The sequence below is a fragment of the Protopterus annectens genome, chromosome 5.part1 (genome assembly GCF_019279795.1).
Source record: "Protopterus annectens isolate FY-2018-M chromosome 5.part1, PAN1.0, whole genome shotgun sequence".
Classification (NCBI taxonomy): Eukaryota; Metazoa; Chordata; order Ceratodontiformes; family Protopteridae; genus Protopterus; species Protopterus annectens.
In genome coordinates this window covers 282972005-282998778 of record NC_056736.1, presented here as the reverse complement: position 1 = coordinate 282998778, position 26774 = coordinate 282972005, and the positions used below count along the sequence as shown (strand labels likewise).

General features: G+C 42.0%; 1 long non-coding RNA gene across 1 annotated transcript in view; it reads right to left on the bottom strand.

Moving 5' to 3' along the window:
• The window catches only part of LOC122803376, a 752949-nt gene that overhangs the window by 39837 nt on the left and 686338 nt on the right, over positions 1-26774 (bottom strand). The window contains exon 2 of the long non-coding RNA XR_006365112.1: positions 25337-25394. This is a non-coding gene — a long non-coding RNA (uncharacterized LOC122803376). The remainder of the gene's footprint in view (positions 1-25336; positions 25395-26774) is intronic.

The following is a 26774-nucleotide window of genomic DNA, read 5'->3' as shown; positions in this document are numbered from 1 at the left end:
GGTAACCTATGTTCTTTTAACCAAGCATGCCTTCTAATGACAGAGCCTATAACTGCTGCTCTACAGGAGGCCTCTAAGGAATCAAACCCACATTGCAAAGTATGTTTTCCCACTTGTTCAGCTGCATGCAATAAATCCTGCATTTCTTTTAAGTTAGGAGGATCTGAATCTGGAAGCATCTTTTGTTTCAACTGAGACATCAAAAATTGCTGATATTTTAGCATGTGAAACTGGCAATTCAAGGCTCTCATTGCTAAAGTTGCAGACGTATATACCTTATTTCCCCATCTGTCTAATGCTCTGGAATCTCTGTCAGAGGGAACTGGGTTTTTTGCTGATGAGGCCTTAATCCCTTTGGGTCCCTGATAAATAGTTTCAGGGTCAGCAACAGGGCTTTTGTACAGAAATTTGTGAGAGTCAGGGACTCTGTAATATCTATCAGGTTTAACTGGGGCTGGGGGTAAGGAGTCAGGGTTCAAACTGGATTCAGTGTACACATCATCCATAAAGTCTAAAACTGGCGGGATAGTAAGGGGTCTGTGTTGAGGCAATAAAAGAAAGTCTATGAGCCTTTTCTTGTATTCTGAGTAATCCTGACCTTTCCAATGGAAATGCTCCCTCATGGTATTGTAAGGTCTCCCCAAAGGAGTAATCCTCAGGCGGAGAGGCTGATGGAACTGATTCCTCAACATCAGAATCCTCATAAGGGGGTAAAGAATATCCTAGGTCCGAGGAAGAGTCAGAAGATTCAGTCTGCATCCTGTCTGGGCCTTTTATCAGGTGGGGGATGGGACCCCCTGATCAGGGTGATTAGGTCCTCGGACATTTTTAGCATTTGTTTCTTAGGCATGGAAGCCTGTCCTGGAGACAGCTGTGTCTGTTTCTTTGCTTTTAAGGGGGGCTTAGACTTAACAGAGGGTTTAATGATTAACTGGGTAGGTCTGAAAAACACCCTCTGTAACTGTGGATTGCTCAGCTACTTCGGTTCCCCCTGTAGGTTTAGGATCGGTAAGCTGAAGACCTAGTGCGTCCAAAGGCCCAACCAGCTCCACGTGGGAGTCGGAGGCGGTCTGTGGTTCTGTGGAAGCGGTAGTCAGGGGCTGCGTAGGTGCCTCGCTGAAAACTGGAGAACCGGCGACCGGCCTAGAAGAGGCCTCGTCGTCAGTTTTGGGCCTCAGATGCCTGTCCTTGCCCTTTTTAAGCATTGCGGTCATCGGAATTTCTGATGGCATGGTGTAATTGAATTTTCTACCAAAATAATGTCGGGCAAAATCAAACAGACGTTTAATAGTGCGCTTGTTAAACCTAGCACAAAACTGACAACCAGTGACGTCGTGGTCAGAGCCTAGGCATGGAATACAATAGGAGTGGAAATCCTTGAGGTATTTGCTTCCCACAAGAAATACAGTTATTAACTTTTACTGACATCGGTCTGAGGCAAGAAAAAGTTTCCCCAATGGGTACTTAGCTCTTTTGGAAGACTTCGGTTCTGGATTCGGAATGAAAATCTCAGGAGTCTGCCGACCGGCACTTGCGAACTGCTTCTGCTTTGGGCTACCGCGCGGCAAGAAAGACTGAAGAAAATGGTGTCGGTTGCATCTTGTATACCCCTGTCGCACTGACGTCAGGGAGGAGGCGACAGCAACAGACGCCGGACCAAGACTTTGGAACTTTGGCCGACTGCGGGACCGCCTGACGGCAGGATAACCCAAGTGTAATGACTGCAGCAGTGTAACACGATGTACATCACAGAACTCCTCAGTCTCATATGAAAGCTCTCAGCTTGATTAATAAAATGTTCCTGGCAGTATGTATGTAACTTGAGTGGTTGCTGAAATATTGTAAGTTGTTCACAAAATATTACAAATGTAATAGTTAATGTGTTTACTGTGACTTATAAAGTTCAGTTTAAGAATACTATCACTACAAAAATAGTTTGTGCTGAAGGGTTTGCCATTTATACTTCTTTCATAACCCCTATGGTTCCAGAGATATGAACATTTGTTTGAAATGTAAGGACATAAATTTGATTTTGTCAAAAGGCTTAGGCTCCACACACTGGAAGTTACAGTGCAAACTTCCTGAGCTCCACTGGAGTGAATGAGTTAATGGGAAGGGTCAGGCAGTGTCCAAAATTACCATCTCCCATTGGATTTCTATCTGCATTTCTTTTGCTTATTCATCCAAAGGTTTACCAATACCAGGTTCAATCAGAGCTAATTCCATTAGGTCAATGGCCACATCTGCTGCCTACCTTGCCCGGCATTCCATTGATGACATTTGTGTGGCAGCCACCTGGTCTTCACTTCACACTTTTGTCAGTCACTACAAACTCGATACAGTCTCCAGAAACAAGGCTTCCTTCAGCTCCACAGTTCAGCATGTCCTTCCATGAGGCCCACTCAGGATTTAGGGTAGCTGGGGACTCTGACCCAAGAGTGAGGAATAGTGACATGGAGAACATCAGATAAAGAGTTATGTACTTAGAATAACACAGATGCCAAGTTATGGTATGTCACTATTCATCACTATCTCTCCCTCTGTCCGGTACGATCTAGAGGATGTGGAGATGCCCTAGTTGGTGGTGAAGGTCTTCCTAGCTGCCTTCTAGCTTAGCGCAAACTTGATCTGACAGGTTAGAGGGCAGCAAGGGATCATGGGAGTGGGAGAAGGTCGAGCCTAGAAGCAATCTATAAAGTTGTCGGCTCGGATTCAATGTCTGAGCCAAGACCCAAGAGTGATGAATAATGACATAGGATAACACAGATGCCATAAGTACATCTAAATAGCCCTGTTAAAGCTTCTCATTTTCCAGCTTTCCTGAAGTGAAACATTCCTTTAATATTTCATTTATTTTAATCCTTTGAGTTCATCTGATTTAGTATTTTCCTCTAAAATTACTGGAAGCCAACTTGAACCAAAGTGGAAGTTGTTTGCTGAAAAGCTGCACGATTTTTCCTGGCTAAAGTTTTCTCTGCACTTTTTCTGGTAGATTTTGTTCAAGTTCTCCACATTTCTTCTTTGCTGACATCCACACAATGTACTTACTAGCCTCTAACTGAATTTTACCCCAGCTTACAATTTCACTGTTTTTTTCCCCTCAGTTTCTATTTTCACAGTAGGAGAGCTGAAATTAAACTGTTGATCAGTGTACAGCCAACTTAGAAGTCCACTAAATAAACTGCATTTAGATGTCTTAAGAATTAAACAGGCAATTGCTGTGTAGTAACACTATACAAAGATAAAATGTGTGTTTCTTTTGTGGTGACACTGTACATGGATATTAAAATCCAAACAAAACATTTGGTAAGCAAACAGTTAATGTGCAGTATGTGTGATATGCAGGCATTAGTTACGACCTGTAACACATTGACAAGGAGGGCTGCAGTACAGATGTTAGGCATAAAGTTAAGGTAAGGCATGTGAAATATTAGTAAATCAGCAGTAGTTAAAGCTAGAAGATTAACAGAAGTACTGTATGGCTGATGAGTCAAGGATAGTGGAGTAAGAATGCTACAATATTTACTGGCATAGAACCTGATTATACGAGAGTGGTGTAGAGTACATGAAGGAGATGAATAAAGTGGGAAGGCCAAAGAAAAATTTACATGCAAAGTGGGTATTAAAGAACCAAGGAAACGGAGGAGAAGTGGTAGAAAGTTTGTGTGTATTGGGTACAGAGTTTACAAAGGGATAGTGGGTATGAGATGACAATGGAAAATAGTTACCCAGGTGAGCAGCATGCGCACAACTGTGTAGTTTAGGTGCGATGTTTTAGTAAGGGCTTGGAACTGGAAAGTTTCATTGTCTGTTTTCGGTTATGCTGGGGTGGTGTTCCAGAATTTAGATGCATAACAGGAGTACAGTGAGTCACCTGCCAAGTTATTAGACTTTGCTGTGATTACTAAAGAGCGTACTGGATACATGGAGAGTAGTGCTGCAGGGTATCTTAGTGCTGGACATTTTTCTGGTGCATGTATACTGGACTGTGTGCAGCAGTAAGTTGTGAGTATGTTATAACAGTTGGGTTGCTAAAGCCAATTTTGTAGTTTCAGGGCTCTTTAATGAGTCTTACACGCAAGGTTGGTAGCAAATTAGGCTACTTTATTGTAACATGTAGAGAGTTTAGCTGCAAGTGCACTAAGATTTCTAAGAATACGTGAGGCATACAGTAGACCTAGAACAAGACAGGTAGGTACTAGTGCTGGTCTTGCTTCATCTGTCTGGTACTGTTTGGATCTACTGAGAGTGAGCGAGAGGAATTTCTTTTTTTAAATGGATTGCAATACATGTTGGTCAAATCTGAGGTTACTGTCAATTAGGACATCCACAACTTTTGTCTGGGTTACACAGTTTCTGTGTTGTTGAATGTGGTTATTACAAAAGATGGTCTTTAGGTTAGGTATTGCTGAGAAATTAAGAACATAATGTTTATTTTCAGGATTTAAAAGTAAATTTGCATTTTCAGGTTTCAATAGCAATGAAAGAATTTTGGGTGATGACCTGAAGTGTTGGTAGGGATGGGGCTGCACAAACAAGGGTTGAGTAGACAGCTTACTGAACTATGCTAGCAAGGAGGGTGGCAGTCTATAGCTTGTTTATAAAAATGTTGAATAAGAGGGGGTCTAATCGTTGATAAGTTGAGGACCTGGCCTACACCAGTACTAAAAGTGGGAAGGGTCTATATACTTCTGCTGATCAGTGTATGACCACCATAAAGCCAATACCTCTACTGATCAATCTGTGTGAGTACTGTAGTGAAGGATAGTCTTCTGAAGACCGCGAATCTTAAGAAACTGAGATAGACTCATGGCAATCAGGCTCCAGTGTAAGATATGGCAGTATTCATAAGCTTAGCCTATGCCTCACAGCAGAGTTCTGATGGTGAGAAAGAGACTGTATTCAAGCAGCAGCTGCTGGATCCATTAGGTAAAGGTGGGCTAGGGGAGACCTGAATGCTTACTGACAGACAGAACAGGATAAGAGGACTTCCTGCGACCACACAGGTGAGGCAACAGGAACAAACAGGAGGCCTTTCTAGACTTCTGTCTGGGAAATGGCTTGGTGGCAGTAAACACGGGGCTTAGCAATTAACACAGTCACAAGATCACATGCAAGAACAGTCAACATGCAACTCTGGTAGACATACCCTAGAAAGGAAAGGGCACAGAGAAAAATCAGGGATTGCACAAAGTTATCCCCAGTGAAACAATCAGCAAAAGGCAAAAACCACTGGTGGGCCACAACTGGCTGCAAGTAGTTGTCAGAGAAGGCTCTAAGGTCAACAGGCATCAATTAACATCCATATGTCTTCAGTCTGAACTGAAAACACTAGCATTCAAGGAAAAAGTCATGGCTCAAACACTTCAGAAAGATGACAAAATAACTGGAGTCCAAGAATAATGTCAACATATCAAAACAGCATGCGTAAAAAAATATTTTAAAACGGGTACGCAGCAAAGTCAGATTACAGAAATAAGGTAGATAAGGAAGCTGGTGGTAGAATGTAGAAGTCCAGGAAGTTATGAAAAGAAAGTAGGATAGGAAAAAGTGGGAGTGGGAATACTAGGTGGCTAACAAAAGAGGCTAATACAGTAGTCACAGATGCTAAAGTACAGTTGTATACACTTACCATAAATGTAGATGTTAGAGTGTATTCCCTGCTGCAGTCATTACAATTGTGTAATCTGCTGGCAGGTTGCCCTCAGTCGGCCTGAATATCAAAGTCTTGGGTCCTGCGTCAGTTGCTGTCTCCTCTTCCATGACGTCAGGTTGTCAGGGGTATAAAACATGCAGCCGACACCATTTTAATCAGTTATTCTTGGCCCAGATGTCAGGTGCCCCCCTAATGGGGAGCAAAAATATATATACAAACTGTAAATATATAAATGCACTTTAGAAACACAAAAATTACCTTCAACTAAAAGCAAATACACCACAAACGCTTCTGAGTATAGTGTAGGAAAGAAAAGGTATAGAAAGGGGGCTGGCGGGTGGGTTATCCGGACTGCAATAGTGAATACACTCGAACATCAACATTTATGGTAAGTGTACACAACTGTACTATGTTCTTCATGTTTCACTGTTGCAGTCATTACATTTGGGTAGAATCCCAAAGCTATGGATGGGAGGATGGAACTAAATGGCATTAGGAGCAGCTATAAGGCCCTGCAGGACTGCAGTGGCAAAGCCTGCCCTAGATTTAGAGGAGAGAGGTAAATGATATTGCTTTGTGAACATATGAACTGAGCTCCAAGTAGCAGCTTCTAGAATGTCTCTGGTAGGGACCCATCTGAGAAAAGCTGCTGAAGTAGAGGCAGCCCTGGTGGAATGGGATCTGATCCCCTTGGGCACAAGTTTACCATGGTGCAAGTAGCAGAAACTAATGCAATGTCTTATCCATTTAGAAATAGTCTGCTTTGATATAGCCTTCCCCTCCCCTCTGATCCTGCAGCAAATGCTACCAGTAATTACTCAGACTTTCTTAGAGATTTTGTCCCGTTTAAGTAGAATCTTAGTTGTCTGTGTACATCCAATGAATGCAGAATCTGCTCCAATTTGTTCTGCGGATTTGGGAAAAAAGTTAGCAGGTGAATGGGTCTGGATAACAGCCACACTGGATACCACCTTAGGCATAAAAGAATTGGTCCTGAGAGCCACCCTGTCCGGGTAAAAAATAATGAAAGGCTCCACTGCCATGAGAGCCTGTAGTTCTGAAACCCTTCTAGCTGAAGTGACTGCCAAAAGAAAAACCGTCTTCCAAGAAAGAATTTTTATATCCGCAGTAGCTGTTGGTTCAAAAGGAGGCAGGGTGAGTTTTTCCAGCACAAATTGAGGTCCCATGCAAGAGTAGGTGCTCTCCTGGGAGGCCTTAGATCTTTGGACCCTCTGAGGTACTGTTTTAGCAGGGGATGAGAAAAAGAGGGGAGGCTCTGTGTTGTAGTGAGCCGAGATGGCAGAGGCATGGATTTTTATCGAAGAAAAAGATAGGCCCTTGTCAAGCATCTCAGTTAAGTAATGCAAAATCTGAGGAATATTGGGCTTTGCTATGTCTATTCCTTGTGCATGGTTCCAAGCACAGAATCTCATCCATTTATCAGCATAAGATTTTCTAGTACTAGGCCTTCTGGCTTCCAAAATGACATCCATCACAGGTTTACTGAGAGATGTGGTTAGTAACATTAGTCGATTAGCAATGCTGCAAGATTCAGAGTTTGGAGCAGAGTGTGCAGAATTTGATAGTTCTGCTGAGACAATAGGTGAGGTGTTTGAGGCAAGTTCCATGGAGGAAGGTGTGACATATTCCTTAGAAGCGGGTACCACTGTTGGCGAGGCCAGTCCGGAGCAATTAGAATCATTTTTGGCTTTTCCTGTCTGACTTTTAGTAAGACCTTGGAGAGTAGAGGCAGAGGGGGAAAGGTATAGACTGATAGGTTTTTCCAGCTGAAGGATAGAGCATCCACTTTCTGTTTTTTGTGATGAGTTCTTGGGCAGAATGTGTCCAACTGATAGATCTATTTGCCTCTCCCCAAAACTATGTCTGGGCTTCCCCATTTCTGTGTTAACATGCTGAAGATTTGTGAATCCAGTTTCCATTCGTACGGGTCCATAAGATTTTTGCTTAGGTCGTCTGCCAGAGTATTTTGCTTTCCTGGCAGGAATTGAGCTTGAAGATGTATTTGGTAAATCAAGTATGTGTTCCACAAGGCCATGGCTAGTCTGCAAAGGGGGTAGGAATGTGTACCCCCTGCTTGTTTATGTACCACATAACTGTGGTGTTGCCCGTCTTTATCAGTAGTTGTCTTGGATGAAGTAAGTCCTTGAAGGCTGTCAGGCATTCTGAACAGCTAGCATTTCTTTCTGGTTGATATGTAGATGCATTTGGTTTGGGCTCCATTTGCCCTGAATGCATCTTCCTGCCAGGTGGGCTCCCTAAGCATAGTCTGGTGCGTCTGTAGATAGGGTTTGGGTGGCAGGGGGTAGAGTAAATGACAGTCACTTGTTTTGGTGACATGTCTCTGCCCACCAAAGAAACTCCTGTTGCAGGCAGGGAACGAGAGGAATCATTGTTTCCAGGCTGTGACAATGTTGACTCCATAAGCTTTTTAGGTACCATTGAAGTTTCCTCATATGCAGTCTCGCATATGGAATTAGTAGAATGCAGGATGCCATGAACCCCAAAGCCTGCAGAATTTGTATTGCAGCTAACTGGGTTTTTGTTGCCATTTGAAGTATGTTGTCAATTGCATTTGCTTGTCTGGCATGAGGTAAGCCATCTGGGCACTTGTATTTAAGCTTGCACCCAGGAATGTAATTATTTGAGAGGGTACCAGCTGTGATTCCTTTTCGTTTATAATGTACCCTAGGCATGCTAGAAGCCTTTTTACAAACACCAGATGTTGAAGAAGTGTCTCCTTGTCCTCTGCCTGAATGAGACAATCGTCCAGGATAAATTTGAAGGTTTCTTTGTCTGCAGAATGCATTACTGGTGCCAGGCACTTTGTAAGACCCTGGGGGCAGTAGATAAGCCAAAGGGCAGTGCAGAGAATTGGTAATGTAAAAAGCCTGCTTTGAAGTGGAGGTATCCTCTGCAAGATTCCGTTATTGGGATATGCAGGTATGCCTCTCAAGTCTAGAGTTACCAACCAGGCATTCTTGCCTAGCATAGGCACAAGCTGTTGTAAAGTCAGCATTTTGAATTTTGGAATATCCAGGAACGTGTTCAGAATTGATAAGTCCAGTATTGGACACCATGAGTTGTCTTTTCTGGGTACCAGGAAAAGTCTCGAATAAAATCCTTGTCCTTTTTCCTTTGCTGGTACCGGTTGAATAGCCCCCATATCCATGAGGGACATGACTTTTTTTGGGCCTCTGCCCAATGGTTTTGTGGCAGATCTGGCCATCCGTTTGGAATTGGCAAAGTGTGGAAATGAAATCTGTACCTCTGGGATACTATGTTTAATACCCACTTGGGTCCTGGGTAATTAACTGCCAATTTTGAGCATGAAGTGCTGTTTCCCCCCCAAGGGGGCTGCCAAAAGATAAGTGCTTGGAGATGGTAAAGGAAAGTCATTGAGACTGCTTACTGTAGGGTTGTGCTTTGTTACCTCCAGATTTGGAGGTGGAGGCACCCCATCACTTTGACCTGTAAGATCCCTGCGATTGATATCTGGAGCCTTTGGAGCGCCTGGGTTTGCCCTGAGTGGCTCTGTTCGACACAGGAAAGGACCAATTCTTAGTAGGCTAGTGACTACTGAACCTGGGTGGCTGCACTTGCAAGAAATCCTTTACAGTTTGCATAGATTTAGCTTCGTCTTCCATTTTCTTTAAAACCTCTTCTGCCTTATTACCAAACAGACTATCATGTTGTAAAGGGCCATCCAACAATTTAGCTTTAACATGATCAGGCAGATTTTGCTCCTTCAGCCAGGCATGCCTTCTTATCACAGATCCAGTTACAGCGGCCATGCAAGAGGCCTCCAAGGAATCAAAACCACATTGCAAAGTATGCTTTCCAACTTGTTCTGCTGAATGCAATAAATCCTGTAACTCTATTTTCCACAAAATCAGAAATCAACATAATGTTCTGTTTCAGTAAGCCCATAACATGCTGTTGATATTTAAGCATATGAAACTGGCAGTTTAAAGCCCCGATTGCCAAGGTTGCAGAAATACAAACCTTCTTACCCAATCTAACCAGCGCCCTGGAATCTCTATCAGAAGGGGTACGATTTTTGGCTGTAGAAGCCTTAACACCCTTGGGACCCTGAGAAATAGTCTATGGATCAGCAGCAGGATTTTTGAAAAGAAATTTGTGGGAGTCAGGAACCCTGTAATATCCGTCTGGCTTTCTAGGAGCCAGAGGCAGGAAATCAGGAGCCATGCTTGATTCCAAGAACACATCATCAACAATGTCTAATACAGGAAGTATTGCCAAAGGCCTATGCTGAGGAAGAAGAAGAAAATCCCTAAGCCTCTTTTTTGATTCAGAGAAGTCCTGACTCTCCCAGTGAAAATGTTCCCTTAAAGTATGCAAAGTCTCTCCAAAAGAGTAATCCTCAGGACGAGATGCAGATGGGATGGATTCCTCTGCATGTGAATCCTCATAAGGTGGAATAGAAAATTCCTGATCAGAGGAAGAAATCAGAAGAAATGGAAACCTGACCTGAAGATTCATAATCAGTGCCTTGGCCTCTTAGCGGGAGGGGGGGGTGGGGGGTGGGAACTCCTGATCAAGGTAATTAAATCCTCAGCCATTTTGATCCACAGCCATTTTGATCATTTGTTTTTTAGGCATACGGGCCTGAGCACGTGGCTCATGCATTGGTGCTTTTGACATAGTAGTTTTTGACCTTGTTTTTGTTGATGGCATCGGTTTAATATAAAAATGTTGAGGCCTGAAAACACCCTCAGAAGCCGGTGCCTGCTCAGCTGCTCCGGACCCATCCAAGGGAGAGACATCCGCAGGTTCAATACTTGGCAAATCTCACGGCATACCAGACTCCGAATGGGTCTCTGTAGCGGCCTGCGACTCAAAAGTAGCGGGTATCAAGGGCTGCGAAAGCGCTTCACTGAGCACTGGCGAACCAGCGACTGGCGTAGGAGAAGCTTCGTCATCAATTTTAGACCTCGGCGGTCTGTCTCTGTCTTTTTCCTTGTGTTTTTTGTGAACTCTGGTAGTCGGATTGCTAACAGACGACATTTCAGGGTAGTTAAATCTTGAACCAAAATATTTAGAAGCAAAAGTATACAGACGCTTAATAGTGCATTGGTTAAATCTGGCACAAAACCCGACAGCAAGGCACATTGTGATCAGGGCCTAGGCAAGGAATACAGTACAAATGAAAATCCTTATTTGCTTCCCACAAGTAATGCAATTATTAACTTTTACTGACATCAGTAAGGAGCAAGAAAAAGTTTCCCCAACAGGGTACTTAGCTTTAGTTTGAAGACTTCGGTTCTGAAACTCGAAAACGAAAATTTCAGGAGTCGGCCAACCGGCACTTGCGAACTGCTTCTGCTTCGGGCACCGCGCGGCAAGAAAGACGGATTAAAATGGCGTTGGCTGCATGTTTTATTCCCCTGACGTCATGGAAGAGAAGACAGCAACCGACGCAGGACCCAAGACTTTGATATTCAGGCAGACTGAGGGCAACCTGCCAGCAGATTACCTAAATGTAATGACTGCAACAGTGAAATACGAAGAACATCAAGAAGACAGAGGCACAACAGCTTCTTGACAGTGACTCAGCAGATGGCACAAGAATTTTCAAGTTGTAAAGCAGAGAGAGAAAGATGAAGATAGACACCATTCAAAACAGATGCCAGCAGTCCACAGGAGAAAGACAGACGAAGGAGTGCTTCCAGATAAAGAAAGCCCCAATAAAACAGCACTAACCCCGACAAAGCCTACAATGAAAGAAGGAAGTGTCCATTCTACAAGATGGAAGTAAGTACAGTTGTGTACACTTGCTATAAATGTAGATGTTGGAGTGTATTCACTGTTGCAGTCATTACATTTGGGTAATTTGCTGGCAGGTTGCCCTCAGTCGGCCTGAATTCCAAAGTTTTGGGTCCTGCGTCGGTTGCTGTCTCCTCTTCCATGATGTCAGGTCGTCAGGGGTATAAAACATGCAGCCAACGCCATTTTCTTTAGTTTTTCTTGCCCCCAGCGCCATTTTCTTTAGTTTTTCTTGCCCCCGATGTCAGGTGCCCCTTCATCTACAAGCAAATACACCATATGGGTTGTAAGAGATAGGAAAGATAAACTGTAGAATGACAGGGGGATGGTGGGAGGGTAACCTGGACTGCAACAGTGAATACACTCGAACATCTACATTTATGGTAAGTGTACACAACTGTACTATGTTGTGTTTCACTGCTGCAGTCATGTTGGGTAGAATCCCAAAGCTATGGCTGGGAGGCTGGAGCTAAACAGCATTAGGTGCGGCTATAAGGCCCTGCAGCACTGCAGTGGCAAAGCCTGCCCTGGACTTAGAGTAGAGAGGCAAATAGTAATGCTTTGTAAAAGTGTGAATAGAACTCCAAGTAGCAGCCTCTAGAATGTCTTTGGTTGGTACTCCTCTGAGAAAGGCTGCTTAAGTAGCTGCAGCTCTGGTGGAATGAGACCTAATGCCCTTGGGCACAGGTTTACCATGGTGCAAGTAGAAGAAACGGATGCAGTGGCTTATCCACTTTAAAACTGTCTGCTTTGAAATAGCCTTTCTTTCTGATCCTGCAGCATATGACACTAGTAATTGCTCAGTTTTTCTTAGAGCTTTAGTCCTGCTCAAGTAGAATCTTAGCTGTCTGTGTACGTCCACGGAATGCAGAATTCTCTCCCCTTTGTTCTGTGGATTTGGATAAAAAATTGGCAGATGAATTTTTGGTTAAGAGCCACACTGGAAACCACCTTAGGCATAAAAGTAGGATTTGTCCTCAGAGCCACCCTGTCTGGGTAAAACATGACAAAAGGCTATACAGCCACGAGGGCCTGTAGCTCTGAAACTCTTCTTGCTGAAGTAATTGGTAGTAGCAGAGCTGTCTTCCATGATAAGAACTTTATATCAGCGGTAGCAGCTGGTTCAAATGGAGGTAGAGTGAGCTTTTCCAACACATAATTGAGGTCCCATGCAAGTAATGGTGATCTTCTAGGAGGCCTTAATTTTTTTCTCCTCTAAGATACTGCTTTAGTAAAGGATGAGAAAAGATTGGTGGCTCTGTATTGTAATGAGCCGAAATGGCAGAGGCATGGATCTTGATTGATGAGAAAGATAGGCCTTTGTCAAGCATCTCAGTTAAGTATTGTAATATTGGAGGAATATGTGGTTCTGCTGTATCAGTTCCTTGTGCTCGATTCCAAGCACAGAATCTCTTCCATTTGTCAGCATAAGATTTTATAGTACTAGGCCTTCTGGCTTCCAAAATGACATCCATCACATCTTTACTGAGAGGTGTCGTTTGTATGATTACATGATTAGCCATGCTGCCAGGTTCAGGGTCTGTAGTTGAGGATCTGATTGTTTTGCTGGGACAGTAGTTCTGGTCTTTGAGGCAAGGTACAAGCTGAGTACGGATTCAAGTTCCTTAGGATTGGGTACCAGTATTAGTGGGGCCAGTCCGGGGCAATTAATATAATCTTTGGCTTCTCTTGTCTGACTTTTAGAAGGACCCTGGGCAGAGGAGGAATGGCGTAAACTGATAGGTTTTTCCAACTGAAGGATAGGGAGTCCACTTTCCATGCTTGTCTGTGATAAGTCCTTGTGTAGAATATATTAAATTGATAATTTTGAGGAGATGCAAATAGATCTATGTCTGGGCTCCCCCATTTCTCTGTTATGCTGAAGACTTGTGGATTTAGTTTCCACTCATGAGGCTCCATAAAGTTTCTGCTTAAATCGTCTGCCAGAGTGTTTTGTTTTCCTGGCAGGAATTGAGCTTGAAGATGTATTTGGTAGGTCAAAGCTGTGTCCCACAGTGCCATGGCTAATCTGCAAAGGGGGTATGAGTGTGTGCCCCCTTGCTTGTTTATATACCACATGACTGTGGTGTTGTCCATCTTTATCAGTTGTTGTCCTGGATGAAGTAAGTCCTTGAAGGCTGTTAGGGCATTCTGAACAGCTAGCATCTCTTTCTGGTTGATATGTAGATGCATTTGTTTTGGTGCCCATATGCCCTGAATGCATCTTCCTGTCATGTGGGGCCCCCAGGCATAATCTGATGCTTCTGTTAAGGTTTGGCTGGCAGGGGGTAGAGTGAAGGGCCGTCCCATGTTTTGGCGACAGGCCTTTGCCCACCATAGAAACTCCTGTTGCAGGCAGGGAATGAGAGGAATCATTGTTTCCAGACTGTGTGAATGTTGACTCCATAAACCTTTTAGATACCATTGAAGTTTCCTCATATGCAGTTTTGCATATGGAATTAGTAGGATGCAGGATGCCATGAAGCCCAGAGCCTGCAGAATTTGTCTTGGAGAAGACTGGGTTTTTGTTGCCATCAGTTTGAAGTAAGTAGTCAGTTGCCTTTGTTTGTCCGGCGTGAGGTAAGCCATCTGGGCAGTTGTATTCAAGCTTGCACCCAGGAATGTTATCTTTTGAGAGGGTACCAGTTGTGATTTCTTTTCGTTTATTGTGTACCCTAGGCATGTTAGAAGCCTTTTCACAAACACCAGATGTCGTAGAAGAGTGTCCTTGTTCTCTGTTTGAATGAGACAGTCGTACCAAGTAAGGATATATTTGTATACTTCTTTGTCTGCAAAATGCAATTACTGGTGCCAGGCACTTTGTAAAGACCCTGGGCGCAGTAGATAAGCCAAAGGGCAGTGCAGAGAATTGGTAATGCATTAAGCCAGTCTTGACTCTGAGGTATCTTCTGCACGACTGTCTTATTGGGACATGCAGGTATGCCTCTTTTAGGTCTAAAGTCACCAGCCAAGCATTCTTGCCCAGCATGGGCAGAAGCTGCTGCAAAGTGAGCATTTTAAATTTTGGAATGTCCAGGTATGTGTTCAAAATCAATAAATCCAGAATTGGCCGCCAGGCCTTGTCCTTTCTGGGTACCAAGAACAGTCTTGAGTAAAAACCTTGTCATTTTTCCTGTTCTGGTACTGTTTGAATGGCCCCCATATCCATGAGGGACGTAACCTGTTTCTGTGCCTCTGCCCATTGATTTTTTGGCAGATCCGGCCAACCATTTGTCATTGGCAGAGTGTGGAAATGGAATCTCTATCCCTGTGATACGATGTTTAGTACCCACTTGTCCTGGGTTATTAATTGCCAATAGTACCCACTTGTCCTGGGTTATTAATTGCCAATTTTGAGCAAAAAGTGCTAATTTTCCCCCATGGGTGCTGCCAAAAGATAAGTGCTTGGTGTAGGCAGAGAGAAGTCATTGGGATTGTTTTCTGTACGTTTGCGCTTTATCTCCTCCAGATTTGGAGGTGGATGTGCCCCATTGCTTTGACCTGTAAGAATCTTGCGCCTGGTATCTGGAACCCTTAGGGCGTCTGGATTTGCCCCTTTGAGCTCTGTCTGACACAGGAAAGGACCAATTTTTAGTAGGCCAGTGTCTACTGAATCTGGGTGGCTGCACTTGTAAGAAGTCTTTAACAGTTTGCATAGACTTAGCTTTGTCTTTCATTTTCTTTACAACCTCTTCTGCCTTAATACCAAACAGAGAATCATGCTGTAAAGGTGCATCTAGCAATTTAGCTTTAACATGGTCAGGCAAATTTTGTTCCTTTAACCAAGCATGCCTCCTAATCACAAATCCAGAAACTGCGGCCCTGCAGGAGGCCTCTAAATAAACAAAACCACATTGCAAAGTATGTTTCCAACTTGTTCAGCTGCATGCAATAATTCCTGCAATTCTTTATTTTCTGCACATTCTCAAATCAACATCATTTTCTGTTTCAGCAATCCCATAACATGTTGTTGGTACTTAAGCATATGAAATTGACAGTTTAAGGCCCTGATTGCCAAGGTTGCAGATGTATAAACCTTTTTTCCCCATCTGTCCAGTGCCCTTGAATCCCTGTCAGACGGGGTAGGGTTTTTTGCTGTTGAGGCCTTAACTCCCTTTGAACTCTGTGAAATAGTTTCAGGATCAGCAGCAGGATTTCTAAATAAAAATGTATGCGAGTCAGGGACCCTGTAATATCTGTCAGGCTTACTGGGAGCTGGAGGTAAGGAGTCAGGGGTCAAACTTGACTCCAAAAACACATCAGCCACGATGTCTAAAACAGGGGGAATGGCTAAAGGCTTGTGCTGAGGGAGGAGGAGGAGGAAATCGCTGAGCCTCTTTTTTGATTCTGAGAAGTCTTGACTCTCCCAGTGAAAATGCTCCCTCAAAGTATGCAAGGTTTCTCCAAATGAATAATCCTCAAGAGGAGATGCAGATGGAATAGACTTCCTCAGCATCAGAATCTTCATAAGGAGGTATAGATAATTACTGATCAGAAGAGGAATCAGAAGAAATAGAAACCTGATCTGAGGATTCATAATCAGTGTCCTGCCTAGGCCTCTTATCTGGAGGGGGGTGGGTACCCCTGATCAAGGTAATAAGGTCTTCGGACATTTTGATCATCTGTTTTTTAGGCATGGAGGCCTGTGCACGTGGCTCGTGTGTTTTTTTAGTTTTAGAAGTTGCTTTTGTCTTTGGTTTTGCAGCTGTCGTCAGTTTGATGTACAAAATGTTGAGTTCTGAATACACCCTCAGAAGCCAGTGCCTGCTCAGCGGCTCCGGACCCATCCGAGGGAGATACATCCGTCGTTCCAATACCTTGAGTATCTTGCGGCATGCCGGACTCCACATGGGTGTCGGTAGAGGCCTCTGACTTGAAGGTAGCAGGTATCAGGGGCTGCGAAGGCACCTCACTGAGTACCGGCGAACCGGCGACTGGCTTAGGAGAAGCTTTGTCATCGGTTTTGGATCTCTACTGCCTTTCTCTGTCCTTTTCTTTGCGTTTATGTACTCCAGTAGTCGGATTGCTATCAGACGACATTTCTGGGTAGTTAAATCTGTTTCCAAAATACTTTGAGGCAAAAATATACCAACACTTAATAGTGCGTTGGTTAAAGCTAGCACAAAACCAACAGCCAGGCATGTTGTGATCAGGGCCTAGGCAAGGAATACAGTATAAATGGAAATCCTTATGAGGTATTTGCTTCCCACAAGTAATAAAATTATTAACTTTTTCTGACATCGGTAAAAAGCAAGAAAAAAAGTTTCCCCAACGGGGTACTTAGCTTTGGTGAAGACTTCGGTTCTGAAAATCAAACTTGAATAGTTCAGTAGTCGGCTGACCGGCACTTGCGAAATGCTTCTGCTTCGGGCACTGCGCGGCAAGAAAGACAAAAGAAAATGGCATCGGCTGCATGTTTTATACCCCTGACGACCTGAAGTCATGGAAGAGGAGACGGCAACCAACGCAGGACCCAAGACTTTGGAACTCAGGCCGACTGAGGGCAACCTGCCAGCAGATTATCCAGATGTAATGACTGCAACAGTGAAACACGAATAACATCAGCACTAAATAAAATTAAGTCAGGGAAAGCAGCAGACTAGGATGAAATTATGGCAGATATGATTAAAATGTTGGGTGAGTTAGAGGAGAAATGGATTTGGAGGTACTGAAAAAAACAGTTCAGAGAAACAGATGTATTCCAGGTGACTGAAGAATAAGCATAATAGTTCCAGTGTACAACAACTTTGGGCAGTACAGAGGTATCAAAATCCTGTTGCACTGCATGAAATCACAAGAGAAGTTGGTTGATAACGAATGTATAAATTAGTGCAAAGTAATACGGGAGATAAACAGTTAGGATTCAAAACAGGTACAACCAATTTGATGTTTGCGGCAAGACAGATAGCGGAGAGGAAGCTAGACAGGAGGAGACAGTCTCATATCAAGGTCCCAAAATGGATGATTTGAGGCTGTCCTGTAATGGTTCAGCATCCTGGAAATATTGGTAAAATTAGTGCAAGCTATGTACAAGTACCCAACGACAAGTACAAAACCAGTTTTTGGACTTACAGAGGTGTTCCCAGTGGGAGTGCATACAGGTTCAGCCCTGAGCCCACTTCTGTTCACAATGTTGATGGGCTACTTTAGCAAACAGGTTGGATGGGACAGAAAAACAAAGTCACTATATGCAAATGATGTAATATTACAGGCAGACTTTGAACAGAAACTTTAGCAAATAACAGAGGAATAGAATGCAAAACTGAATGCACACTGGGCGAAATGGAGTACAGACAAGACAATTGTCATAGGAACAAATGGAGGAATTCAAAAGAAGTTAAAACTTAAATACAAGGGGAAAACAGTTGAAAAGACTAACTGATTCAAGTACCTAGGAGGGGTGGTTGAGGAGAAGGGAAGTCTGAACAAGGAGGTCAAAGCTAAAATCAGATTAGCTGCAGCCAGCGGACACAGTGTCAAAGTGAGTGAGTAGGGAGTGACAGAAGAATTGTCAAGGAAGCTGTATGAAACCGGGTATAACAAGTACTTCTCAGTGGTACAGAAAACTGTTCAATGAAAGCAGATCAGCTGAGGAAGCCAGAGGCGATAGATATAAAGTGCCAGAAATAGATGGTAGGATGCACACACTGTCGGAAAAACTAAGAAATTATGACATCAGAGCAAAAGCCGAAGTAGCTCCTGTTGCAAAGAAAGTCAAACAGAACAGATTACAGTGAATCAGGTACATGTGCAAGAAAACAGAATACAATTTGGTGAAGATTTAGGAGAGACAGGAAGAAGTCAAGAGGAAATGAGGACATCCAGCAAAGACAGCTAGACTGCATGACAGAAGGCTAACAGCCAAGCATGTCTGCCGAAGGAGGTAGGAGAGTGGTACTGAATACAGACAGATACATTCATGAGACATCTCAGCCCAATGTAGAAAATGGGAAAGGATGGGGTGGTGATGATTTCAATATTCCTACTTAAACTATTTAAGAAGTGAAAAAAAGCTGCTCTTAGAATTTGACACTAGGGAGGAGAAGGTATCATCATAACCACCTTATACTCTGTCTTCATATCATTTACACATTCTAGTAGTACAAAACAACTAATGTGCTGTTATGTGACCACAGATGGCATATGAGTAGCTAGTTAAATTAGAATTAAGAGCTGTACTACAATTCCTCTCGCATGACAACTGGACACAGGTGGACATATATCATTCCAATCAGACATCTAAAACCACTGGATATCTCGAACATAAGAATGGCACCTGGCTATAAATGGGAGAACAGCCTCCACCACCTGTTCATTTCTGATCAGAAATAGGTCACAAATAAGTAGGCTTAAAGGTCCTGGGGAAGACATCCAGGAGACCAGGTGAGGCCTCGTTTATAGTGAAGTCTGCTAATCATTTCCAGTGCCCTAGAAAGGTAGGCCCTGTAGGGAGAGGTCAGCTCACCTTGCCTGATGAGAAGCAATCTTAAGAATGAAAACTTAGATCCTAGTTACCATTCTTTTTCCACACAGTCCACAGCAAGATGAAGAGGTGGACGATACCAAGTTGAGAGAAACACGGGGAAGAGAGGGAACCCATACTGCAGCAGTGATCCTGTTTCTCAAATAGCGACTGTTAAGTACACATGCTTGTATACCTGTACTAAGTTAATCATAACAACTACTGCAGTCTAATTCTTCATGCAAGGAAACAGTATTACATTAGTTTGCTAATCAATGGAGAGTCTTGACACTGAAATGGGAGTAGTAGTTACACAGCATACCCTAGAGAACTACAGTGGCAAATTTACCCCATGAATCGTGTCTGCATATCCAGTCTAATGTCTGGAGCAGGTATAAATGGTGATCCATACAGTGATTTCAAAAATAATCTCAAAGTGGCACATTTCTAAAAGGTATAACTGCAGCTGCCATAGTGGAATGTGCTCCAACCTGACCTTGCAGTGATCTACCACACAGATAAGCAAAAAGTAATACAAAGTCTTCAGCATGATGAGCAAAATGTTACTGACATTGTGTGTGTGTAACATGAGTGTTGCTGATATATTGTGAGCATTTTACAAAATATTACAAACTTAGTAGTTACTGTGTTAGAATGGCAAAAGTGATAAAATTGATAGATAAGGATCAGTATGGTTTTGTGCAAGGGAGGCAAACATTTGACAATCTTAACAGAACATTGATGATCCACAGGGAAGCAGAATTTAAGAAAATACCACTGTTATTGGTGTATCTTGATGCAGAGAAAGCATTTGACAGAGTAAATGGGACTTCATGAGCAGGGCAATGGAAGCATTTGCTTTCCCCAATACAATTATAAGGTTGATTAGAATGATACATGAGGGATTGGAAGCGAAAATTAAAGCGGGTGGGGTCCTGGCAGAATTTAAGAAAATACCACTGTTATTGGTGTATCTTGATGCAGAGAAAGCATTTGACAGAGTAAATGGGACTTCATGAGCAGGGCAATGGAAGCATTTGCTTTCCCCGATACAATAATAAGGTTGATTAGAACGATACATGAGGGATTGGAAGCGAAAATTAAAGCGGGTGGGGTCCTCTCTGATGATCCTGCTTGAGTAGAGGAGTCAGGCAGGGCTGTCCACTTTCCCCTTTGTTGTTTGCATTATATTGAGAACCATTGGCAAAGAAAATAAGGAACTCAGACATTCAAGGATATAATTGGTATGGTAGTCAGGAAAAGCTGCTCTATTTGCAGATCATATTTTATACATGACAAAACCAAAATGGGAATTTACACTGTTGTGGAACATTTTAAGACAGTTTCAAATCTTCTCAGGATACAAAATTAATGAAGCTAAAACAAAGGCAATAGTGGTAAATTATGTACCAACAGACAAATTGATCCAGTATCCATATTTATGGGGACATGACAAAATGAAGTACTTAGGAATATGGATTAGAAAGGACTCTGTTGTGGCAGCTAAAGGATATGTGGGAAGAGACTAAATAGAAGATAATACAAAAATTGAGAAACTGGAAGCTTTGCTATACGAATACTAAGATACAAGCAATTACAATGTTTTTAGTCTCTTTAGTCTTATACACAGGTCAGGCATATTTTTATAACCCAGAGGAGAAGCTGTAGATAACAATTAAGAAAAGAGTTGAAGGGAAGACAGCAAGGGTCAAGTGGGATAAGCGGATTCTTCCAATAGAACAAGGTTGATCAGGATTACCCTGTGACACCCATGCACTGGCCCAGCAATCAAGGAGCCTCAATCCTCACCGCTAACACCAGTGAGGGGCGTCCATATAGGGAAAGGATAATAGATACACACACAGTAAAGTACAATTTCCCTTAACAGCACAGAGAGATCACAGTTAGTCTGGGCCTGGTTTCTCCCAAGACTCCCCACTGGCACAGCTATAGGGACCAGATCTCAGCCTAGTGGGCAAGCTAAAACCTCCAGCACCCACTCTGTCCAACTAGTGCTTCATGTCCCTGCCCAAGTAGCTGACGCACACTTTGAGATTAGAGTTATATACAACCACACAGACACTCCTGGAGAAGACTGGCACAGGTTCTCTAGCTGTGCCCCTTTTACCCACACTATATGGTAGCACCACTTGACACCACCCACTAATATTTATCAGCTACCAAAAGGCCCTTATGAAAGGCTGTCCAATTATACTGTGCAATATTATTATCCAAAAGGTAAGTGCAACTGAACAGCTAAGGCTTATTTGGAGCGGCTTAGTACAGTATCACTATATATATATATATATATATATATATATATATATATATATATATATATATATATATATATACACACACACATACATACAATGTACTTTAGAGCTTAAATTATCTCTACACAAAACAGCCACAGATGAAAGGTTTAAAAATATTTAATAATAAATAATGAAAACACAAGACAATACTTCTTGCAACACAGTGCTAGTCATGAGTTCAGAGATCACAGAGAAATACTTAAAATGATACAGGAGAAAAGTTCTGACATCTGACAGAAAAAAACTAATCTTCCTAGTTCCTAGCTATATCCAAGAGAAAACACAGTTCTAAAATAAACTTACATATAGAACACAGGCAGAGTGCTGGTGAGTTGGATGTTCAAGACAAATGCTAAAATGCTATCTTTCTTTCTGTCCTTAAACGGATAACACAGTACCACTGGCTCATTTCAGATTACGTAATTTCTTTCTGGTTCCCAGGCTAACAGAACCTCAGAGCTGAATAGCCCTTTTGATCTTGTAGCTGGTCAGGAATCCAGAGCAATAAAAAAAATTATACATGTAAATGCCAGCCATCAACTCTGGCCTCAAAACAATAGGCAGACTGCCTCCCTCTAGACATCACGGCAGACTGCCTCCCTCTAGACATCACGGCTCTGAGTTTTAGATCAAAGAATTTCACAATGCTTGACTTATCAGCTTTCTTACAGCAGAGTGCACGGTTAAATTTTTTTTCAATTCAACATCCAATACAGTCTTTTCACATTTAAGGGAACAAGCCTGTGGCTTACATTAATATTTACAAATGACATAATTATCTACAAAATTCTATCTAGCTAGGCTGGCAGTCTTCACCTATCTTCACATACCCAAGTTGAGGGGGTATTTTCGAGCAACACAGTTAAGGCTCTTATACATAGCACAAGCAGAAAACTATAATTCAAAGTGGAAAGGAATGATGACGACACAGGGAACGCTCAAGAAATAAGGAGAAATTGGAATTTTGGATGCAGACTCTTAAGGACAGCAACAAAAAATATACAGAGTATTATATTCATAAAATATCAGGAAGTACTTAACAGAAGCTGCCATTAAAAAAGGAATAATTAGTACAGCATATAAAATACTGCATGATAATTATAAGAATCAATCAGAGGAGCTTAAAAAGGGTTGGGAAAAGAGAATGGATAAGCAATTCACAAAGGGAGACTGGAGGGATATATATGTATCTCCCAAATGCAAAGTCTACAAGATTTAGGATCTTTGCCTGGAAGTGTTTGCATAGGTATTTTTATACCCCAAGTAGACCCCAAAGAATTTTTCTTCAGGTGAATAGCAAATGCTGGAGGTGCGATGGGCGATGGGCAAGAAAGAGGTGGCTGGGAACATATTTTCTGAGAGTGTAATGAGGTGGCAGACTTTAGGGATTCCCTGCAAACCTTCTGACGGAGATGCTGGGTGGGCAGATTGGATTGACTGGGGAGATTATTTTTTTGAGCTATGATACAGAAATGGAATTGCCTAGACATAGTAAAGCCTTGCCGAGATTGCTTTTTTTGGTAACCACCATAATTAATTACTAGAAAATGGAAATCTAGTAGTAGTGAATATAGTCTTTCGGCTTTTCCCGGTTAGGGGTCGCCACAGCGGAACTCCAGTCCGCTAATGATTGGCAGTATATTTTTACGTGCTGGCTTGCCGGGCCTAACGCACAACCTTCAACGAAGGAACGCCCATTCACGCATGTCGACACACAGAAGACGCTCTAACTGAGAATCGAACGTGCAACGTCTAACTGTGAGGCGAGAGATAAAACAACTGGAGTTGGGATCTTTAGAAAAGGGATGGAGCAAACTACATAGAAAAAAATAGGAATTGTGGTAACAATATACGCACAGAAGGAATGAGGTTTAAGAGGCAGGATTTGAATGAGCCACAATGTTTTATGACTCCATAGATTATAAGTGAGTCATGTATAATGTTTGCAACTACAGTTGCTTCAATGGTGTCGGTGATGTATAAAGTTTACAACTAAAGTGGTGTCAGTGTTTGTTTTTCATTTTTATAAATGCCTGTACCACACATGATAATTTAATAAATATGTTTACTGGAGGAAAAAAAAAAAAAAAAAAGACCGAGAAACCTCAATGTTCTCTCACTAAAAACACTGGCAAAATCTGAAAGTGGTCTCAAAGAACGAACCCCAGGGAGAATCATAAATTGAGCTCTCCGCAGAGTCTGAATCACGAATCTGAGGAGAAAAACTTATCTGTCCCTTCATTTTCCTACCCAGGATCTTGAATCTTTTCAAGAAAAGAGGCATCCCATTTCTTTTACCAGGAAAAAAAAAGAATTTCACAAGAAGGGTCAATAGCCTTAATTAATCCCAAATTCAGACCCAGTAAACTACTCTGATCCAATAAATGTGAGAAGGAGTACATACGGGTTTAACTTTCTGCTTCTTTTTGAAAGAAAAAATGGGGCCAGCAATGTTAATGGCAGCAGCAGTTTTCCCAGGGATGGGTACAATACAGGGAAGCCTTCCTGTTCCCTCTCCCAGGGATGACAAGAGTGGCTCCCTTGCCCAATGAGAGGACACCAACAGCCACAGAGGACACTGTTAACCCCTGGGTCCACAGAGGCTGTAGAACTGGGGGAAAAGAGGAGTGGTCTGAGGTACAACAAACCGCCACAAGCAGAGTCACCCACCTGAGGCAGAGCCAAATTGCTAGCCTGCTCTTGAGGCAAAGCCTGTTTGCATAACTTTTCCTTTTTGTAGCTGGAAGAAGGACCGACCCTGGGGCTACCAATCTGTTTCAAGGTCAACCCAAAAATGTTGCCTCTTTTCTGGGGAAAACAAGCAGCAAGAGCCAGTAAAACTAAAGTCTTTAAAGGTCACTTTTTCACATAAGCACAGTAAAAAGCATTTTTAAACACTTTGTGTTTACTTTACTTTTTGGGGGTGGCAATTTCTCCACAGAAAATTGTTTTTTTTTTTCAATTTTAAAAAACTTTTAAACTGATAGGAAAAGACAGCACATTCATTTAAAAGTACAATACAGTCTTGTGGCAGTTCGTTAGAACAAACTCTTACCTTTAAAGTAACTTTCCTGAACAAAAAACTGTAATTAAACATTTTTTAATGGAAGGTTTTTCCCTAAAGGAACTATCTGCCCCAGCAAGAAGAGCGCAAGCAGACACTTCTTGAACCCCTCAGGAAGAATATACTCTTCAGTGGCAGGAAAGCTCTGTGAATGGCTTGGCATCTAAACCTGCCTTTTTAGACAGCTCAGCTTGAACAGACTGTTCAGGTGTGTAGAATGTGCTCTGAAGCTTTGGACGACTGTTCTGTCTCAAGCAGGACACTCCATATAGCTTTATCATCAATATGATGAACACTGAAATGTACTGGCAGTCGCTCAATGGATAACAGATTAGTGCTGCAGAGAACTGTATCTGGTATGGAAATATATGTTCCACTCCTTTAGTCCTTTTTCTTTCTTTCAGTAGTAGCTCCTCCAAAACTCAGGCATCTTCTTGCAGCTTTTTCTCATTATTTATTTATTTTATTTGCCATTTGTTAACCGGGTTAGTCTAACTGGGTAGATGCCCTTTTTCAGCGGAGACTGGAGGAGAAAATTATGTGCTCTTGAATAGTAATCTGCACCTTGCACTCCTCCTACGTTTAAAAATGGTGTTTGCCAAACTTCACTAATACTAAGAAGTCAAGTCCATTTTAATATTAAAAATAAGAGATAAGAGTGGGGAGAGAGAGAGAGAGAGAAAAAAAAAAAACCTTATAGGCAGTTGGGTTATCTTTTATCAATATCTCATCAGACACAAGTTGAAAGTCGCAAAACACATGGTACTGCAAGTGTAAAGAAAATGAACAGAAGTAAGAATAATTCACAAGAAATTTTCAGGAAGTGTGATGCCAACACTATATACATTCCAGCTTCTTGACAGCACAGAATTGTGATCAAGACATTATCCAAATAAATGCTGGTGCAGAAAAAGTCCATTCTGGTAATCACACCTACATGACCCACCCTATACACCAGGCTTCTCAGTGTAAAGTTAATCTTACTGGAAAACACACACAGTACACTTTTGCACAGGACCAGTTTAACTTACCAACAAAAGGTGCTGGAAACTGAGCCATTCTTCAGACACTTATCTTGCTAAATGGTGCCTGCAAGATACAGACATTAAAAATGTTAAGTACACCCGTGATGTGCTATGGAAAAAGGAATACGTTGGACATTTCAGAATGGAAAGTGTCAAACTGAAAAAAAAAAACTACAAACTGTACAACAAATGTTAATAATTTAAAAGAAAATACTAAATTTAAATAGAAACTAGTTCTGAAAAAATATCTAAAATTTTTTTTGCAGCAAGGCAAACAGCAAACTTACATCAAGATGATATCTATTCTTTTGACTGTCAAAAAGCAACCTAACTCCCTAACTCCCTGCTGCAAATTCAAAGTTGCCTTATCAAAACAGAACCATGATGACATCTTAGTCCACGTTTATCACTTTTAACATATTGTAAATAAAACACACTTGTCATGTAAACATATAATATTCAAAGTTAGTGGTTTTGCCACGTTTGAGGAGGCAAATCCACAAGAATTTATTAAAAATCTCATTCAACAAACTATGTTTAGTACACGAGACATGAAAACAGGCATATTTATTAATGAAGTAAATTTATCACAAAGCCCACTAAGGTTTGTCATTAGATCTGCTCAACCTATTAACAGACCTCTCTTTCAGAATAAAATGGCACAGTAAAAAATACCTCGAAAATGCTTCAGCAAAACCACTCATTAATGCACATCTATACAAATCGTTTCACCATACAATCCAGCCAAAAACCCAGAGCAGGTTAGGCATTATTAGAATGACAGGAGCCATTAAACAATACAATAGAAATAAAATGTACAACATTGTTTACACTGAGTGAAGGCCAGTCTGCTAAAATGTGAGGAAGTAAACTAACTAGTGCACAACTGCAGAAGCAATAGGTTACAGCTCATGGGAATGCACACTGCATACTAAAGTGAGCTATAAAGCATAACCACAAGCAACACCTACTCAGGGACAACTAACTTGTGTACCAAAGTGGTCTTTTTAAACAACCATCACTACAACCCCCTACACAGGAAAAGTACTTGCATCCAAATAAAACAGAAAATGAAACTATACAACTTGTAAAGCACAGCTATGCAGTTAAATTACAATAGCAGATGCTCAAATAGATCATTGTTGCAGCAGTCATTACATATGGGACAGATCCTGGCAAGGATATAGCAAACCATTCTATAAAGCTTCAAGCACCTTTGTCATGTGCCGTGCATCTGCATTTAGCATGAGTGGACATGCCAAACCTCAGAGCTTTCTTGCCCCTAGAAAGAGGAGCGGATCTGAAGTCTACTACTCAGAGTGAAGTCTGTCAGAAGGAAACAAAAGGATACTCCACCCCAGTCAGGGAAGGGATTTATTCAGGGGGTGGAAGGAGTGTATCAGTGCTACAACAGTGATCTATTCGAACATTTATTGTTATGGTA